At 35.1% G+C, this 22316-nt stretch overlaps 1 pseudogene; it reads right to left on the bottom strand.

Annotated features, from left to right (window-relative positions):
- Positions 1-10595: 10595 nt before the first annotated feature.
- Positions 10596-15222, bottom strand: LOC110217980 (E3 ubiquitin-protein ligase UHRF1-like; annotated as a pseudogene).
- Positions 15223-22316: the final 7094 nt, after the last annotated feature.

Below are 22316 nucleotides of genomic sequence, written 5' to 3' on the forward strand. Positions count from 1 at the left end.
ATGTACCCTACCTACTAGTTACTTCTATTTCATTATGTCACTGGCATAGGTATCACTGTCACCTATCACAGTCAGAAAGGAAGATTCATGAAGAGATCATTATTCTTAATCCCAAAACTTACAAAACCAGAAGGAAATCAGAGTCCACTAGTTTAGTAGGCTCCTATAATCTGTAGGAAGTGCAGTGGAAAGACCACTGGGTTTGGAGTCAGGAAGACCTGAATAAAAATCTGGCCTCAGGCAGTAACTATATTTTCTTGGGCAAGTCATTTAATCTCTATCTGTCTTAATTTCTTCAATTAAAGTAAAGAAGGGTATCATAATATCACCTGCCTCACAGGTTGTTGTAAAAGATCAAATGAGATAATGATTGTAAGGCACTTAGAATGGTGCGTGGTCCATAATAGGTGCTTAATGAATGATTGTCCCCTTCCTCCTCAAGTGAAAGATAGCATTGCAAAGCAAAAATTTTGTAGTATATTTCCACAAAAACTAAACTTAGAATTTTTATTCATTTAAGTTATTGAGCATTATGTGCACAATAGCATATCCATAGAAGGTGCTTACTGATGATTGTCACATTGAATTGAATTATATACAGAGGCCGGTACCAAATTCTTCAGCTTATAAAAGTGAATATACAAGGGTTCTTGTCTTCACACAGCATACAATTTAATAGAAGCTGAAATTACCTCCCCACTTTTTCTATAGCTTATATTCATGCCATTAAAAAGAATTTTCAAAGCTGATATTGTCCTAGAGGAATCTTATACAACAGCATGGAACCCAGCATTTTTTACAGACACAGATAAGAAAGTAATGAGTTCCATCTACAATAATATATGCATCCTTATGGAATAAACCAAAATGTTTTCCTTTATTTCCATTTCTTAAAATGCTCTTTTAACAAAGTATAACATCATCTGTTATATATTTTCTGTTGATAAAACATCACTTCTTAAAACCTAGGCAAGCACAATTTTTAGCACCATCTGTTCTTATGAAGAAAAATAAAGTAAACATGAATTATGTTGGCAAGGAAAATAAAATTCTTGCATATCTGAGCTAGTATTTTGGTGGTATTTCAGTCTCAGTACTTAAGAGTGTGACTCTTTTGGCATTCTACCCTGTCGCTATTGAAATAGGGTTTCTTAATATTGGCATTTAGAAACCAGATTGCTCTTCATGCTTAGAACTGATCATATTTTTATTTTCTTCATCTATTTTCTATTTCAGTGTTACCTGATTTTCTTACCAAGAATTTCAAATATGGTGGACTTAAAATTAAAATAAAATGCTAATAGTTATAATTTCATGACCAGAGAAGGCATAGTGAATGTCTCAGTTGATAAATAGATAATTTTGATTATACAGAATTTTAAGGTCTTGCTTTTGTTTAAAAAAATCTAATGAAGCTATCTTTAGAAGGGACATAATTACCCAAGGAAAAATCCTTAAATCACAAGTTTGTCTAATAAAGTTTTCATCAGAATATGTATGTATATCTAATGGATAATTACATGCATATATATGTACATTAATGGATTATATACATATGCACACATACATACCTACATATACATACATGCATGAATATACACTCACACACACATTTGTTTGTATGTATGTATTTATAAAATTGTCTCATAAATGGTCAAAGGCTATTGATAGGCAGTACTTAAGGGGAAAAAAATATGAACCATCTATAGTTATATAAAAATGCCCCCAAATCACAATTAATGAAAGGACTTTAAATTAAAAAAAAACAGCTCTAAAGTTCTGTCATATGAATAATGTTGGAAAAGTTGACCAAAAAAGCAAAGTGATAGTTGGAAGAAATTATGGACAAAAAGCACATTGTTTCACTTTTTGTTGGTAGAATTGTAAATTGGTACAACAATTCTGAAAAGCAGTTTGGAAATATGAACAAAAAGTCACTAAACTGTTGATATCTTTTGACCTGGCAATGCTGATTCGAGGTCTGTACCTAAAAGTGATACATAAATTGTCATATATTTATAAAATATTTATAGCAGTATTTTTATAGTACCAAAGACCAGAAACTAACTGCTCATAAAGTGGAGAATGTCTGAATAAATTACCGTAAGTGAATGTAATGGAATACCACTATGGTGTAAGAGACTAAAAAAAAACCCTAGTTGAATAGATGAATAAAATGAGCAGAACCAGGAGAACAATTTATATAACAGTAAAATTCCAAAAAACAAACCAAAATCTGACTTAAGAACTATTCAGTGATTACTTATGATTCCAGAGCACTAAGATCAAGAATGCTACCCAGCACCTGACAAAGAGGTATTAGACTAAACATGCAGAATGAGACACAATTTTGGAAGTGGTCATTAAGGTGAATTGTCTTGCCTGATTATGAATTCTTCTTTTTTTTTTTTTCTTTTTCTTACCTCATGCACTTCCCTAGGGAACTGGGGCTGGGCAGAGAAGGGAGCAAAAAATAAATTATGATTGAACATATTATATACATATTAACACACATTTGTCATAAACTGATTGCATGATTAGGTCTCATGTCTTTTTTTTCTGCTATTATTTATATTATCACTACTTAGCACATTTCCTAGAACATAATAAGCACATAATTAATGCTTCTTGACTTTGCTGTACCATTTTCACCCATTAGAAATGGGGGTATTTGGGAAAAGAGAGGCAGGTGTTTTGTTTAGTTTTGCAATTCCTTGATTGAAATATTGGATTCTGGCTAAGCAACTTGGATTGAATGAAACATTCAACTATTGTCTTGATCTCTTTGTTCTAACAATTGGTCAAAGTGTACCTGCTTTCTGCACTATATCTAAAGAGCAAGGAAAGAAAGGTGTTATATAAAATTGCTGCTGTAACTGATTTCCATTTCAAAACCTGGTGGATACTTTTCAGGGACTAGGAATAATTATGTACTGTTTATGCATAGGTGTATGGGAAAGCAGAAAGAAGGAATGTGTTTAGCCATAATGCAAAACTACTTATTTAAGACCAGAAACTCTTTTTTGTATTTATAACCACATTGCCTTGGTTAGTACATACACACATATACATATACATATACATATACATATACATATACATATACATATACATATACATATACATATACATATACATATACATATACATATACATATACATATACATATACATATACATATACATATGTACACATATGCATATACTTATACATATACAAACACTGCATGGGGTAGACTAATATGCCATAGGGTAATGTGAATTGGAAGGAATTGTAATCATAATTATCATTCTAATTAGAAGGAATTTTAAGAACAACAGTATTCTGCTTTTTAGAAGTGTATGTATTTCTTTCCAAATAAATAGTGGACTATGACCTCACACCAATTAATTCCAGAAAGCCAATTGACTTTCTAGAAAATCATATTTAAAAAGTTTCCTCCTTTCTTACAGTCTTCATTACCTCAGTATATTTTTTGCTGAATTTTGTACTGCTTTTCATGAAATTTTCAATGTAGTTGATCTGTTAAATATATAATTAAATGAGAGTTGATGTTATGAGGTTTTTTTTTTAATCAATCTACCAGTGTAGATTAATGGCTACTGAGCAATTTCTGGCCTTAGAAAATTGAGTCACCAAGAATTTAAATGATTTGTCCAGAATTTCATAGCTAGTTTGAATCAGAAGCAAGAATTTAATCTGGTTTTCCTTGCTCTGGTAACCAGTATTGCTTCAGTTGTGCCATGTTGCCTCACAAACATAAATATAAATTCACGAATTGCAAAATTTATAATTTGTTAAATTATGTGCCCTGATTTGTTAGTCCCCAAATCAATTCATTCATAAGTATTTATTAAGTGCTTATTCTTTCTATATTATTGCGCTAGACCCTAGGGATTGATACAAAATTTAAGGAATACATAGCTTGTATTTTATAATATTTGCAGTGTAGTGGCTTACAGCAAGTATACAAATTACTATGACACAAAAAAAAATGAATAAATGCAAGATCCTATAGGAGATCCCAAGGGAAAATGGTCTTTACAAATAGGAGAGAAAAGGGTAAATTTCTGGTGCAAAAGTTCAAATTCAAGTTGTTTTAAATGATGGACAATGATTTTACAGAATAATGGAAGAACATTCTAGGTAATGTCTAGAAAGACATATGTCTAGGTAAAGTCTGGGAGGACATATAGGTAATAGTGTGAACAATGTGTCAAAGGCTGGAGAAAATAAGATTAATTTGGAATATGAAAAATAGTTATATTGTGGTAATTGTGAGTATGATATAATTGTTGCTTGCATTTGAAGTAACCTCATGTTAACTGAATATCAGAAACCACATGCTGATACAAGGAATTTGGATGCTCCTCACACACATATGCATATGCAAGGATACACAAATATCAAGTTGAAAAATTAGAGCATTGGCTAGACTGAAGACTTTCCCATCAGTGAAATGAGTATTGATCAATGTATATGTCTGGAGACATAGCAATTCTGAGAACTGAATATTTACAATTATGCTTACATAGTTTTTTGTCCCCCCCAAAATCCCAGAAGTTTTAATATGGCTTGTAGGATATGATTTTGTTGTTAATAATCAGTAAATTTCAGCTCATAGCAATGATATTGGCTAAAATAGTAGAAGGGAAAATTGAGAATGCTGGAAGTTAGGTAGAAAAAATTAGAATTAATGCACTGTTGGAGGAACAGTGAACTGATTCAACCATTTTGTAGAGCAATCTGGAAATATGTCGGAAGTTGTAAAACTGTATATATACTTTCACCCAGCAATACCATTATTAGGGCTCTTTCCAAAGGTGATCAATTAAAAAGTTAAAGAACCTATATGTTCTAAAATATTTATACATTACCTTTTTGTGGTGGCAAAAAAATGGAATTTGAGATTATGGCTATCAATTTCTGAATGTCTAAATAAATTTTGGTATATTGTGATGAAATACTGCTGCACTCTAAGAAAAGATGAGCTGGTTGATTTAAGAGAAAAAAAAGAACTGTGAAGTACTTAAAATTTGAGTGAACAGAAACAAAATACTGTATAAAGTAACAGCAATATTGGTTGAAGAATTTATTTTCTTTTTTAAATCCTTTTTAAAAAAATAATCAATTTATTTTTAATTTTCAACATTCACTTCCATAAGATGTGGATAGCAAAATTTTCTTTCCCTCCCTCCCTTTTCCCCTCACAAAGGCAGTGTTCAGTCTGACAAAAGCTGTACATATGCATTCATATTAAAAATATTTTCACATTAATCATGTTGTAAAGAAGAATTAAAACCAATGGGAGGAACCATGAGAAAGAAGAAATAAGAGAGAGGGAGCGAGAGAGAGAGAGAGAGAGCGCAAATAGCATGCTTCCTTTTGCATTCAAATTCCATAGTGCTTTTTTTGTATGTGGATAGCATTTTCCATTATGAGTCTTTTGGAATTGTCTTAGATTCTTGCATTGCTGAGAACATCTAAGTCTATCAAAGGTAGTCATCATACAATGTGTTGTTACTGCATACAATGTTCTCCAGTTTCTGCTTACTTCACTTAGCATTAGTTCATTTAGTTCATACATAATTCTTTGCAGGTTTTTCTAAAGTCCTTGTAAACATCATTTATTTTGGAACAATAGTCCCATAATACGGAACAATAATACGAAACCACTATATTCATATACCATAGCTTGTTGATCCGTCCTCTCAATTTCCAGTTGTTGGCCACCACAAAAAGGGGTGCTATAAATCTTTTTGTACATGTGGGTCATTTTCCTATTTTATTATCTTTTTGAAATACAGACATAAATGTGGGATTGCTGGGTCAAAGGATATGCACAGTTTCAGAGCCTATTGAACATACTTCCAAATTGCTCTCCATAATGGTTGGATCAGTTCATAACTCCATGAAAAATGCATTAGTCTTCTAATTTTGCCACATCTCCAACATTTATCATTTTCCTGTTTTGTCATGTTAGTCAATCTAATAGGCATGATGTGGTACCTCAGATATATTTTGATTTAAATTTCTCTAATCAATGGTGATCTACAGCATGTTTTCATATGACTATAGATACCTTTAATTTCTTCACCTGAAAATGGCCTGTTCATAGCCTTTGGCCATTTATCAGTTGGGGAATGATAGATATTCTTATAAATTTGACTCAGTTCTCTGCATATTTTGGAACTGAGGCCTTTATCAGAGACACTGGTGGTAAAAATTGTTTCTCCAATTTCTGCTTCTCTTCTAATCTTAGTTGTATTGGCTTTGTTGTGCAAAAACTTTTCAATTTAATGTGATCAAAATGGTCAATTTTGCATTTCATATTTTTTTCTGTCTCCTCTTTGGTCATAAATTCTTTCCTTCTCCAGAAATCTGATGGGTAAACAATTCCTTTCTCATCTAATTTGCTTATAGTATTAGCCTTTATACCTAAATTGTATACTCATTTTGATTTTCTCTTGGAATACTGTGTAATGTGTTGGTCTATGTCCACTTTCTGACATACTATTTTCCTGTTTTCTCAGCAGTTTTTTTTCAAATAGTGAGTTCTTATCCCAGAAGCTGGGGTCTTTGGATTTGTCAAACAATAGATTATTATAGTCATTGACAGTTGTGTCTTGTATACCTAACTTATTCCACTGACCCATGACTCCATTTGTTAGCCAGGACTAACTAGTTTTGATGATTGCTTCTTTATAATACAATTTAAGATCTAGTATAGCAAGGCCAACTTCCTTTGCATTTCTTTTCATCAATTCCCTTGACATTTTTGACCTTTTGTTCTTCCATATGAATTGTGTTATTATTTCTTCTAGCTCCATAAAATATTTTTTGGTAGTTTGATTGGTATGGTATTGAATGAGTAAATTAATTTACATAGAATTGTCATTTTTATTATGTTAGCTTGGCCTATCCATAAGCAACTTATATTTTTCTGGTTATTTAGATCTGGCTTTATTTTTTTGAAAAGTGTTTTGCAATTATGTTCATATAACTTTTGGCTTTTAATTGGCCTGAAGAATACCTAATATTTTGTAATGTCTACAGTAACTTTAAATGGAATTTCTGTTTCTATATCTTTCTCTCAGGATCTGTTAGTAACATATAGAAATTCTGATAATTTATGTGGTTTTATTTTATATCCTGAAATTTTGCTAAAGTTATTTATTATTTCAAGTAATTTTTTACTTGATTCTCTAGAATTCTCTAAATATAACATCATATCATCTTTGAAGATGGATAGCTTTGTTTCTTCTTTGCCTATTCTAATATCTTCAATGGCTTTTTCTTCCCTTATTGCTAAAGCTAAAATTTCTAGTACAATATTGAATAACAATATTGATAATGGACATCCTTGTTTCACTCTCAATCGTACTGATAATGCTTCCAGCTTCTCCCCATACATTTAATGTTTGCTCATGGTATTTGATAGATGCTAATTATCATTTTAAGGAAAATTCCATTTATTCCTATGTTCTCTAGTTTTTTTAATAGAAATGAGTTTTGTTATTTTGTCTCTGAATATATTGAGATATAATATAAATCCTGTTTGTGTTGTTGTTGATATGGTGAATTATGCTGATAGTTCTCCTAGTATTGAATCAGTCCTACATTCCTAGTGCAAATCCTACATAGTTGTAGTGTTTTATAACTAATGATAAGTTGCTGTAATCTTTTTGCAATATTTTGTTAAAAATTTTTGAATATATTTTCAGTAGGGAAATTGATGTATAGTTTTCTTTCTCTGTTTCGGCTCATCCTTCTTTAGGTATCAGTGCCATATTTGTATCATAAAAATAATTTAGTTGAACTCTTTCTTCACCTATTTTCCCAAATACTTTATATAGTATTGGAATTAATTGTTAATAAAATTCACTTGTAAATCCACCTGACTCTGGATATTTTTTTTATGTGTGTATATATATATTATATATATATATATATAATATATATGTGTGTGTGTGTATATATATATATATATATATATATATATATATATATATATACACACACACACATTTGTAAATATTCATCCATTTTACTGACTGTCAAATTTATTGTCATACCATTTGGCAAAATAACTACTAATTATTGTTTTAATTTCCTGTTCATTGGTGATGAATTCATTGTTTTCATTTTTGTTACTTGTAATTTGATTTTCTTCAATCTTTTTTTCCATCTTTAAACATATTTATTTTGAGAACTTAAAGTCTGAACATGTACAAAAAACATTCTTTAGAAAAAGCATCTATAATGTTTCATTGTTTTTATCCTATCCATTAATATTCTACTGTAAGGAAAGAGTCCTACTGTGTGTGTGTGTGTGTGTGTGTGTGTGTGTGTGTGTGTGTGTAATGTGTGTGTGTCTCTGTGTACATATATATAATGTATGTATATATATGTGTGTGCGTGTGTGTGTATAAAATGTATATGTATATGTCAAGGGCCAGCTCTGACAAGTCAGAGTATTCAGGGGCCAGCCAGGTTTTATCTGTTGACTGTCCTCTATCCAATGGCTGCCTAAGTCAGATATGTGGGCTCTCCAATCCCCTTGCTCTGTCTCTCTTGAGAAGAGAAAGACCTTGAAGATTACAGGAGGCAAGGAAACTGTTCAGGGGGGACTCCCCCTGGTTACTGTTCCCATGAGAAAAATAATTGTTGATACTTTGCTATTTTCTATTCCAAGTTCTGTTCCCATGAATGAGGTATAAAAACCCTAGCCGTCAGATTAACAAATGTAGCTGGTCCTTTACCTGTCTCCCACCAGGCCTGCATGTATTTCTTTATCTCTCTCATACTTAACTGGAAAATAAACACAGTCACGGATGTGGGTGCTGCAACATACATACATATATACATACATATATGTATATATATATATATATATATATATATATATATATATATATATTTACTTATATGTATATATATTTACACACACATATTATATCTACATATATACATATATTTATAATTCCAGTCTGTCTACAGTTAAGTGAGTTAAAATATCCCTATCACATTGAGGTATTAAACTGCAAACTTTGGTACTGTCTGAAAAACTGAAAATCCTTTCACAAAAGAAAAAGAAATAAACAACCTAAAACTAAGTTATCTCTTTCTTAGTTCATATAAAAAAACTGAAAAAAATCATTAGAGAAAGTGCCTCGAAAAAGAAAATCCTTCTCACTTATATAATTCTCCATTTTGAAATAGAAATGCATTTAAAATGATAATGCAAATTAATCTTAAGAAAACATACCTTAGCAAAACAGAGTTTCAACATTTGTAATGCCACACTAATGACATATGGCTACAGTCTTCCATTTTCTTTTTTATTATTATATTTTTTTATGTTTATATTATTTTATTTTGATTTATCATCAATCACTTCCATATGCTTTTGAGTTTAAAATTTTTCTCCCCTTCCTTCCCATCACCCTCCCCAAAACAACACACAATATGATAAAGGCTATACATATACATTCCTATTAAACATATTTTCATATTAGTGATGTTGTAAGAATTAATACCAATAGGAAGAACCACAAGAAAGAGGAAACAAAACTCAACAGAAGAGAAAAGAAATAGCAAATAGTATGCTTCAATCTGAATTCAAATTCCATATTTCTTTCTTTGGATGTGGATAGCATTTTCCGTCATGAAGCCTTTGGAGATGCCTTAGATCCTTGTATTGCTGGGAAGGGTTAAGTTTATCAATATTAGTCATTGTGCAATGTGGCTGTTATTGTGTACAATGTTCTCTTGGTTCTGCTCGCTTCTACAGTGTTCCATTTTCAAAGGAAGAAGTATAATCCGGTTATCAATTTCAACATTTCAGTGCTAAAAAGCACCTAGTCTTTTAGAAATGGACCAAAAGCACTTAAGAATGGCTCTTGTATGCTTCACAACAGCAATCTGGATCAGAGATAATACCTGGCTGAACAACCAGTTCCCTTGGGAAAAAAAAGCATCCAGCTGAGCTAGCATTCTTTCCTGCCATGAGCTCTTAACTAAAGGCACTCTGAGAGCTTTTTTTCATTCTTATTTTGAACATGAAAGTAAACTGGTAGAGAACGGCCTTGAAAAAGAGCTTAAACCATTTTAAACAAGATTTTTTTTTTCTTTAAAGAGCTTGATAAGCTATCCAAGCAGCAGGTCCTAAAACACCAGGAATCATCTTAGAGAAATTGAACATCAGCATATTACCAAAGAACTAAGCATACTTCTACTTTTGAGGCCAAATCCACAGATTTTACAAAGATTGTTCTGGCAAGCAAGCCACATTCCTCATAATAAAAGGGTACTTCTGAGAGCTCAATGTCTGGTTCATTAGTAACCTTTACCAAAAGTAGGAAAAATTATGCTGATAAACTGCAGCAAAAACTGAATGCAGTATCAAACATTTTTAAAAAGCCACAACACATGTAAAATAAATCCTTCAAAGTTTATAAACTTTAAAAAATGGAGGGGAAGACAAATCTTTCTAGAGAAAAGGTGAAGCAAAATGTTTAAATTAAGCCTACTGGAAACCCACTGCCATGTTTTACCATCAAAGTAATAAAGAAATACTTAACAGACACAATCACTATCCATTGCCATAGATTGGGAAGAGCTGACTGAGGATGGTTTGCAGTGGCTGATTCACTTACATACTGTAAGATTAACCCAGTTCATACAGACAAGCCGGGCAGCTGTATGCCTAGGCTCAGAATGATTGGTCCAAACAATACTTGCAAACATTATGCTGACACACAGCGGTAATTGGCCAAAACACTATCTCTTTTTTTTAAAATGTATTTTATTAATTTATTTTGATTTATTAACAATCACTTCCATATGCTTTTGTGTTTAAAATTTTTCTCCCCCTTCCTCCCCACCACCCTCCCCAAGACAGTGCACATACCCTTACTGTAACTTCCCTCCCTTCTATCCCCCCACCCCTTTCTTTCCCCTTTTCCCTCCTACTGCTTATAGGGAAACATAGATTTCTATACCTAACTGATTATGTCATTCCCTTCTGGAGCCAAATCTGATGAGATTAAGGTTTGAACAATGCTCACCTCCCTCCCTTCTTTCCCTCTGCTGTAATAGGATTTTGTGTTTTTCCTGTAATGTAATTTACCCTTATCTGCCTCCTCCTCCTTTCTCAGTACATTTTCTAAGATCAGACTACTCCACTTAACTTGGATCCATTTTAACCCCCATGATTAGATTTATTTTATCATTACATCAAAGTCAACTAATATCTACCACCTTTATGTATACTCCTTTAACATGGTGTAATAACAATACAGTTCTCAAGAGTTGCAAGTATTATCTTCCCTTTTAGGGATGTAAACAGTCCCCCCTTATTAACAATATTTTGTATCTTTCTGTCCCATTTACCTTTTTATGTCTTTCTTGAATATTGTACTTGAAGATCAAATTTTTTTGTTGAGCTCTGGTCTTTTTATCAGGAAGGTTTGGAAGTCCCCTATTTCATTGAATATCCATCTCCTCCCTTGAAAAATCAGGCTCTTTTTTGCAGGATAGTTTATCCTTGGCTGCAATCCAAGCTCCTTTGTCTTAGGGAATATCATGTTCCATGCCCTGTGGTCTTTTAACATAGAAACTGCAAGGTCCTGTATAATCTTGACTGTGGTTCCATGATATTTAAATTGTTTCTTTCTGGCTGCTTGCAGCACCTTCTCTCTCATCTGGTAATTTTGGAATTTTGCCATTATATTCCTTGGCATTGTCAATTTGGGATCTCTTTCAAGTGGTAAGTGGTGTATTCTTTCTATGGTTATTTTGCCTTCTGGTTCTAGGACTTCTGGGCAGTTTTCCTTTATGATTTCCTGAAAGATACTGTCCAGGCTCTTTTTTTCACCATGATTTTCAGGTAGTCCAATGATTTTTAAATCGTCTCTCCTGTATCGATTTTCCAGGTCAGTTGTTTTACCAATGAGGTATTTTATGTTTTCATCAATTTTTTCATTTTTTTTTTCTGTTTGACTGATTCTTGCTCTCGCATAGAGTCATTAGTTTCCATTTGTCCAATGCTAGTTTTTAACAGATATTTTTCTTCTGTTAGTTTTTGTACTTCCTTCTCCAATTGGCCAATTGTATTTTTAAGGGATTTGTTTTCTTCAGTGTACCTTTTTTTTCCAGTTTCCAATTGTGTTTTTTAGGGACTCCTTTTCTTCAGTGTACTACTTTTTTTCCAATTGGCCAATTGTATTTTTTTAAGGATTTTCTACCTCTCCCATTAGACTTTTAAAATCCTTCTTGAGCTCTTCTAAGAAGGCTTTTTGGGCTTCAGACCAGCTCATATTCCCTTTTGATGTTTCAGATGTCGATTTGCTGACAATATTGTCCTCTTCAGAATTTCTGTCTTGATCTTCACTCTTCTGATAATATGAATCTACGGTATGTTTCTTTTTACTCAATGCTGCCTGCCTTATTTGTGCTAATGCACTGGGAGATTACTTTGAGGTAGAGTTCTGAGGCATCTTGGGGTTTTCTGAGGTGGTTTCCACCAGTTGCCCCACCCTCACTGAGGCACTCAGAGGTTCAGGTGTTGGTGCTTGCCTGCTCTACCACCTGGGCTTCAGGATCTCCTCCTGGTTGACAGTTGGAGGCTGTAGGGTTCTGACAGCTTACTTGGTTTTGGGTTAGAATCAGCAAGGCTGGGACTTTAGGAAGACTCTAGGTTGCTTTCTTCAGTTCCTTTCAGATAAATGCCCCTTGTAGTGCTGCTTCCCTTATTTTTGCTGAGGTACTGGGAAACCCATTTACTGGGCTGCTGCACCACTGTTCCCCGTATTTCTTCTAGTTTCTTCTTAGAGATGTTCCAGGATTTTTTTTTTCTGGGGTGATATTTTCTGGGTTTTCAGGGGTTAATAGGGGAGGGTGAGAGCGACTACCTTTTTACTCCACCATCTTCCAAAACACTATCTCTTAACAGCAAATACACAGTTATATTTCTTCCACTTTATCCAGGAATTTCAACCCATCCTTCATTGCACTTAATCATTTGTTCCACAGTTTGTCATTGGATTCATCATTCTTGATGAGAGTCTTTAGCTGGGAAGTGAGTTTGTATGGTTCCAATTTAGTCTTCTTGGACCCTGTACTAGGAGAGGTCAGAAACGCCTCTCTACCCCCTGCTGTCTTCATTTTCCTGTTCCCCTTTCCTTTCCTTGGAGATATCAATTCTTAATCATCACTCTTCTTATTTTCTTTTTCCTACTCTTTGTTAGCAACTGCTTCCAAATATCCTTCAGGGTACTTCTTTGTTAAGCCATGTTTCTTCATACTGTCTTTCCCTTCCCTGGTCCAAGGGCCAGATTCATCATCATCCCCCCTGAGGAAGTAAGGCCAAGCAAGGACATCAGATTTCTCTTTTTCATGCCAATACTTCACTACCTTGTGTATTCCATTAAATGACCCTTCAGCTGGGGCACATTTGCTGTGTTTCCCTCCCTTGATGTTTCTTACCACACTGACTGGCTTTCCAGCTTGCCAGTCCTTGGCTTTAGCTCTACCTTGATCATTGATAGGAGCATTACAGTTCAAAGCCAGTGCTCTGTTTATGTTGAGGAGTTTTTGATCAAAGGATTGCTCTGTGGTCCATTTTTTCCCTGAAAGATCTCTGCCTCCACTACCTGTATAAGTGAAACAGTTATCATGGTCTACATGATCTTCACAGCACCCTGGCAGGACCAGAGAGTAGGTACCATCATTGATTCTGCCATGTATACTTGCCATATGCAGACTGTGAAAACCAGACTCACCTGCACTTTGAACTTCCTCGTGGTACCAATAGGAATGCCAGGGATTGATTCATAATGCTTAGAAGGCACAATAGTGTATTCCCTTGTGTGACCTACACATGCCATACCCTTGCCCCAGTCTCTTTGAGATGATGATGTAGCAGCTGCCATCTTTGCCTTCTTTTTGCTCTCTTTTAACTTTTTCCCTGCCAAGACCACTTTACTGGCATCATTCCAACTTTTAGGGCAATACCAGTGCTTATCATATGGAATCTGTCTTAGTGAGGGGCTGAGGCAGTAGGTGTGGAAGGCCATGTCACACTCATCACACATCAGCAGCTTGTCCGGGTCTTACTTTCCTCCACACACATAGCTGGCACACATTCTGTAGGTCTTATTGGGATTCCTTTAAGGCGTTTGCAAATTGGCCACTTTGTCTTTTCAAAGTGTTTTCAAAACCAACTGGGCTCACACTGTCAGGCTCCTCAATTTTATAAACTTCATCCATAAAAGTTATTCTACAGTCATTCAGAGAATCCCCAGCATACCCAAGCAGTTAATTTGCATAGCTCTCTTTAACATTCCTAGTTTCTCATTTTCAAAGGATCTCAGCATCATACTAGAAGCCCCTCTCCTTGGGCTAATCAGGATTATAGTTCACCATCACAATTTATTCAACTTCCAGCTGATGCCATTTCAGTATTGTCCAGGCCTAAGCTCTTATATCTTTTGAACTCAACTTCATGACACCATTTTCTGGGTAGTCTTCCTATGATAGATAGATAGATATAATATCCTCTTCAGTCACTTGGCCATCTCCACTGTCACTGGATTCACTGGCTGTTGCTCTTTCTTTCCTTGTAACATTTACCAATATGGCTTCAAATGATGAACCCATGTTCATATCCTGGGCATCTACATATTCACTGATCTTATAGATCTCATAGAGGCCAAATTGCCTATCAGGTTGCCTATCAATTTCTTGGGCTCCTTCCCCATGGTTGGAACTCTTATTGGATTCATTCTGGCCCGAGCAACAGCCCAAATGTGTATCAGAGAGTTTAGAATCTTTTTCTTTACTAGGAGTACAGGTGCCTTTGTTGCACTAAAAACTTAAGAATGTTGTTCTAACCAAAGCTATAGTCAAAGAGGGAATGTCACTACCTTAAAAAAGGAGGAGGGATAGCCGACAGAGGTGGAGCCAAGATGGTGGCATAAAAGCAGTGACTTGCTTGAGCTTTCCTCCAAACCCCTTCAAATACCTGTAAAAAATGGCTCTAAAAAGGGAATGCCCATCTTCCACCTTTGCCCCAATAAAAACCCTGTCTCCTTGCTTCCACCCTGAATACTTTTGTATCTTCATACTCAGCTCTTCCACATTGGTGAGCTTAGAGAGGGAGTCTACCTGGGGGGGGGGGCAGTCTCCTAGCTGTCCATGGTAGGGACCTAGATCCACATGTTGGTAATTCCCCACCTCTAGCATTCCCAGCTGCTCTATAATTTCCCGGGAAAGCCCTGGTTTTTAGCTTGGCATGGAAAAATCCCAGACCCAGGTATCTCAATTCTTTTTTTAAAATCAAATTAACCAATGATTTATCTATTTTATTGGGGTTTTTTTCTGTAAAACCAGCTCTTAGTTTTATTTATTAGTTCAATAGTTTTCTTCATTTCCACATTCTTAATCTATCCTCTGGTTTTCAGATTTTCTAATTTGGTATTTAATTGGGTATTTTTAATTTGTTATTTTTCAAGCTTATTTGGTTGCATACCAATTCATTGATATCCTCTTTCTCTATATTATTCAATGAAGCATTTAGAGATATAAACTTTCCCCTAAGAAGCACTTTCTCTGCATCCCATAAGTTTGGTATGTTGTCTCATTCTTATCATTCTCTTTGATGAAGTTATTCATTGTTCCTATAATTTATTGTTTCCTTTCCAATTATATTTTAGTGTATCTTTCCATGGTTCTTTATTACATGTAATTTTTTATTGCATCATGATCTGAAAAGGATGCATTTAGCATGTCTGCCTTTCTGTATTGCATTGTGAGGTTTTTATACCCTAATATACAGTAAATTTTTGTGTCGATGTCATGAACTGCCAAGGAAAAGTATATTCCTTTCTATCCTCATTCAGTTTTCTTCAGAGATCTATTACACACACACACACACACACACACACACACACACATATATGTATATATACATATTTCTAAAATTATATTCTTTCTTTCTTGTTTATTTAATGGTTAAATTTATCTAGTTCTGAGAAGGGGAGGTTGAGGTCCCACACTAGAATAGTTTTGCTGTCTGTTCTTCCTGTAACTCCCTTACCTTCTCCTCTATCAATTTTGATGCTATACCACTTGGTGCATGTATATTATGGTACCTTTTAGCAGGATGCCGTTTCCTTCATTATCTCTTTTAATTAGATGTATTTTTGCTTTTATTTTGTAGGAGATCAGGATTGCTACCCTTGCTTTTTCTATTTCTGCTGAAGCATAATATATACTACTCTGGCTTTTACCTATACTTTGTGTATCCCTCTGCTTCCAATATGTTTATTGTAAACAGCATATTATAGGATTGTGGTTTTAATCCACTCTGCTATCTGTTTCCATTTTATGGGAGAGTTTATCCCATTCACATCCACAGTTATGATTACTAACTGTGCCTTTCTTTACATCCTATTTTTCCCACCTATTTATGGTTTTCTCTTTCCTTTCTCCTCTTACCTCCTTACTAACAATTTGCTTCTGAAAACCACATCTCTCAATCTGCCCTCCCTGCTGTCAGCCCCCTCCATTTTCTTTTCCTTTTCCCCTCTTATTTTCTGTAGGGTAAGTTAGATTTCCATGCCTAACTGTGCATATTTTTTCCCTCTTTAAGACAAATCCTGACAGTAAAATTCGAAGAATGCTCATCTACCTCCCTTCTTTCCTTTTACTGTAATATCTCTTTGTGCCTCTTCAGGTGATGTAATTTATGTTTTCTGCCTCCTCCTTTCCTCTTTTCCCGGTGTAATCTCTTTTTACCTCTTAATTAGTTTTTTTTATCTTTATATCAAAGTCGACTTATACCCATGCCTTCTGTCTATGTAAAACCCTTACAAATTTCATAATAAAGATACAGTCCTCAAGAGTTACAAGTATCTTCTTCCTATGTGGGAATGTAAACAGTTTATCCTTATTGAATGACATGGCATTTTTCTTTCCTGTTTACCTTTTTATGCCACACTTGAGTCTTGTATTTTGAGATCAACTTTTCTGTTGAGCTCTGATGTTTTCATCAGGAAGGTTTGGAAGACCCCTCTTTCATTGAATGTTCATCTCCTCCCCTGAAAGATTATGCTAAATTTTGCTGGGTAATTGATTCTCGGTTGCAATCCAAGCTTCTTTGCCTTATGGAATATAATATTCCAAGTCCTCTGATATTTTGATGTAGAAGCTATGAGGTACTGTGTAATCTTTATTGTGGTTCCCCAATATTTAAACTGTTTCTTTCTGGCTGCTTCCAGTATTTTCTGCTTCACCTAATAATACCAGAATTTAACTACAATTTTCCTTAGAGTTTTCATTTTGGGATCTCTTCAGTAGGTGGTTGGTGGTTCTTTCAATGACTATTTGACCCTGTGGTTCTAGAACCTCAGGGCAATTTCCTTTATAATTTCTTGATAGATGCAACCTAGGCTATTTTTTTTTTTTTTGATCATGGCTTTCAGGTAGACCTCTACCTTTTAAGTTATCTCTACTGGATCTATTTTCCATATCAGTTGATTTTCCAGTGAGTTATTTCACATTTTTTTCTTTTTTTTCATTCTTTTTATTTTATTTGACTGATTCTTGATTTCTCATAGAGGCATTAGCTTCCACTTGCCCAACTCTAAATGTTAACAAATAATTTTCTTCAGTGAGTTTTTGTGCCTCCTTTTCCATTTGGCCAACTCTACTTTTTAAGGAGTTGTTTTCTTCCAGTGTATCTTTTTCCATTTGGCCCGTTGTACATTTTAAGGAAATGTTTTCTACAATCAATTTCTGTACATCCTTTTCTGAGCTGTTAACTCTACCATATATACCTCTCATTTCTGTTTCCATTTTTTCTTCTACTTCTCTTATTTGACTTTTAAAATCCTTCTTGAGCTCTTCCAAGAAGGTTTTTTGGACTTGAGATCAGTTCATATTTTGCTTTGAGATTTCAGATGTGGGTATGTTGACAATGTTGTCTTCTTCCAAATTTGTGTTTTGATCTTCCCTGTACCCATAGAAAGAATCTGTAGTCATTGTCCATTTCTGCTTTTTGCTCATGTTGTTTCCCTATCTCCTGGCTTTTACAGTTGAGCTCCTTTCCAGGAGAACAGTGGGCATTATCCAAGATTCTTGTGCTTGGGGCCAGTGACATGGTCACTGGCATTGTGTGATGGGGCCTTAGGTGCTGGCAGCTGGAAGCTATAGGGGTCTGGCAGCTTACCTAGTGCTAAACTGTGGCCCTAGTGGTGGTGTCTGGCATGTGCTGGGGCCAGCTGGGGCCATTTTCCTAAGGCTACACTGAGGTTCTTGGGGTCAGAGATGTGCTGTGTCCCCTTGAGGATGCCTACTCACCCAGGTTGCACTGAAACATGGAGAGGTTCAGCTACCAGAGAATGCTTACCCACCTAGAGTTGTGAGGAATCATAGGCATGTTAGGGTGCTGGAGGATATCTGTTCACCAGTGCATGTGGTGGTTCTTTGAGGTGGAGTCTGCCCATTCCCATGGCTGGGCTAATGCATTTGGGGGTCCTGCTGTTGGTGCTTGCCTGCTCCACCTCCCTGAACCACAGGATCTCCCATTAATTTGCTGAGGTGTGGCTTGCCTGTGGCTTGCCAGGACACCTCCCTTCCTGTACTGCTCCCCTTCCACCACAGCAATATGGACCTTTCCCATTAAGTCCCCAAGCCTCTTGGGCACCTCATCTTTCTGCTGGTTCCATTATTCCAAAATTTTTTCCTGGGGTGACATTTTCTGGGTTTTTAAGAGGTCAATAAGGGTGAGTGAGAGCACGTTACTGCTTACTCTGCCATCTTGCCTCCCAGAAGTTGTTTGAAGAATAATTTTGAACAACCTAGTTATTCTAAATACTCTAAATACTCTAAATACCTCCAGTGAAAGAACTGATAAGAAGTATTTATCAGTAGTATGGTTTTGCTTATATTTATAAGTCTGAGTCAAAATGTGGTATTTTCTAGAATGGGATGGAAGGAAGGGAGATAGTTCAGAGCATAAAATATAACAAAAATTAAAATAAATAAAAGTTAAATTAAAATTTCTCCTAAAAATAATGATCAGTAAATTTCAAAGGAACCTGTAAGTTCATATGCACAACACATGTAGGCATACATCAGAGTTATTAAGGGTTTAGTTCCAGACTGCCACAATAAAGTGAATATCACAATAATGTAAGTCACACAAATTTTTTGGTTTCCCAGTGCATATAAAAGATATATTTATACTATAGTCTATTAAGTGTGCAATAGTCTCAAGTCTAAAAAGTATACACAGCTTAATTAAAAATATTTTTATTTGTTAAAATGCATTTTTTTAAAAGGCTCCTCAAAGTTTAATAGTTTCTGTTGAGTTTGAAAAAAATTACTGAGGTTGCTGGAAAGCACATAGGTGATCCAGATAGTTTAAAAAAAAACCCAAACAATTAACATTGTGGTTTCTTTTAGTTGCTTTGTGGTGTTTACCTTTTGTTTTCCTTTAAAAGAAAACCACACACACACACACACACACACACACACACACAACACAACTCCTCCTACACCTAAGCAGCCTGTCTATTCTAAGGGAATAGGAATGAGAAGGAAGGTGGTGAGGGGAGGGGAGGGGGAAATGGGCTCTGATGCCTAACACACTTCAGAAGTGGGGGAGTCAGGGAACAGCAAGGAGGGTGCTGCTACTCATGCAGAAAGCCAGGGCTGGTCTTTCTGGGCTCGCTGACATGCTGTTTCCTCATGACCTCCTGAGACAGGTCACAGGTGATCTTGCCATGAGTAACCTGAAAAGTTCCTGAGTGCTCTGAGGATTCCAATACAATTGTCATGAATGGATGACTCGACTTCCCAAAGAAAATAATGTGCCCGCCAGTGGCCTGGGTCTGATTTGGGAAGACCAGGATGATGGGGGATCACTTCCCCAGAACAGTCAGCACTTCCACAGGAGCTGTTGATGGAAGTGGAACCCAGATGCCTTTGGTGGTAGTCATGGGTTGCTACGAGTGAACCGCTGGATGGGATTGCTGCCATGTTGCCTGTTCTTCTTGTGATGATGTGAACCTTAGTGGTGGCTCCCAAGCAGCCACTGTCAGGCAGTGGGCTGAGGTGGACGATCACATGTGACCTGGCTCAGGGAACAGGGGCGCCAGGCCACAGAGCCCATTTGTGGATACTCCACGGCAACGAAAATGCCAGAGTTCTTTGGGTTTCTAAAAGTGCATTTTGAATTTCCTTCAATAACTTTTCCTTTGAATTCACAATTTGTATATTTGTTTGGCATAAAAGTCCTGAGTTTTGCCTGTCTCTGCTTTCAACACGACTTTCTCTCTAAATTCAATCATTTCTAGCTTTTGATTAATAGTGAGAGACATAGGACTCTTCACTTAAACACCTAGAGAACACTGTAGGGTTGTTAATTAGTCTAATTTCAATATTGTTGTATCTCAGGGAATAGGGAGGGGAAGAGAAAGGGAAGAATGGCAACTTGGTGGAGGTGTCAGAAAACACAACATTTATCAATTAAATTTTCCATCTTATTTGGGTGTAGTTTATGGTGCCCAAAATTAATTATAATAGTTAACATCAAAGGTCACTGATCATAGGTGCCCATAATAGATAAGATATTCATGAAAAAGTTTGAAATATTGTGAGAATTACCAAAATGTGATACAGAGACATGATGTGAACACATGGTGTGGGAAAAATGGTGCTGATAAATTTGTATGATACAGTGTTGCTACAAACCTTCAATTTCTAAAATAAAACAAAACAAAACAAAACAAATATATATATATACATATATATATATATATATATATATATGTATATATATATATGTGAAGCACTATAAAATGAAATGTAATAAAATTAGGTATGCCTGTGTATGTATTAGAAATGTATTGTGTGTGACTTTGTGTGTGTATTGGATTTATATACATACACACATATCTCCACATGATATAATCATGCATAATTTGTAGTCTTTGACAGTAGACTAAGGAATTAACAGACAAAATCATTTGCTCATGCTCACGAGTGGTAGTGTCAATGTCAATACATAGGTTTTCCTGAATCCAAGTCCACCAATGTATCTGCTACCCCCCATATTCTCTCTATGTCTCTGTCTCTCTACATAACTATTTAGTCTTTTTATCCATCTTTGGGACTTTTAAAGTATTTTTGAAGGTAAATTTTCTGATCTTCAGGGAATAATACCAGTACCACCACCAAAAACAAAGGCACATTCAAACTTACTTATGATGTCTAGAAAGTAAATGAATCCATATTTATCATAGAAATGCCTTTTATGTATAAGGAGACTCATCAGGCATGGCTTATTATCAGTGTAGAATGCTAAATTTAATTCCTGTGAGAAAAATAAAAAAAAATAATTAAAAGAAAAAACATTTAAATTCTTATCATGAAGGTATAACCACGGCAAATACTAGGGAACATCTATTATCTATGCTATCTTTTTTGGACTATGTGCAGGTAAAACGGCAAAATCAATATTAATAAGTGATCATGACTTCCCTTCCCTTGATAATATTAGCAGAGACTGATATGCTATCTTAAACAGTTGAGTTTTGTTTTAATGTATTGCATAAGAAGCACATGATTATCAATTCTATTTTAGTCCACAATTGTAGTAGCTTTTAATCACTGGCAATAATTTTATAGACAGAAATAAATGTGCTACTAAATGTTATCTCTGTATGGATCTGCTGGCTTGCAGTTAGACAGCTGCATTCAGTCACCCTCCCTACAATCAGAAAGAAAACAAAACAAAACAAGGAAGTATAATTACAATGAGATTATTCAGAAATACCAAAAATAATATTTTAAAATTATATTTTAAAAGAGAAGACTTTGAATGTTAAAATTTAGTCAAGAGTATCTGTCATTTCTTGATGTTTTAATGTAGTTAATATTAAGTTTGTTACTGTCGAAGCACCATGAAAATAGCAAAGTATTCTCTGCTCATGTAAAATAGTATTGGGATTTTCAGAGACAGAGAGAAACAGAGAAAGACAGAGACACAGAGAATGGATACTTTGCACAAGTTATGTATGGTGTTTAATTGGAGAGTTATGTTATCTTCATGATTTTACTGGATTGTGAACCTTGCATTGTGGCCTGGTGATCTACTAAAATGAGTTGGGTTTGGGAGGGTTAATCAGGCCTTTTAATTACATCTCTCAGCATCTGCATTGTGTCTAATTAGCCCCTATCTGAGAAATCTGATAAAGTTTCCTCATTATGTCTCTATGACTAGGCCTGTTTGCTAAGAAGAATTGTT

This window comes from Phascolarctos cinereus, unplaced genomic scaffold (assembly GCF_003287225.1).
Source record: "Phascolarctos cinereus isolate Bilbo 61053 unplaced genomic scaffold, phaCin_HiC Scaffold_4;HRSCAF=312, whole genome shotgun sequence".
NCBI lineage: Eukaryota > Metazoa > Chordata > Mammalia > Diprotodontia > Phascolarctidae > Phascolarctos > Phascolarctos cinereus.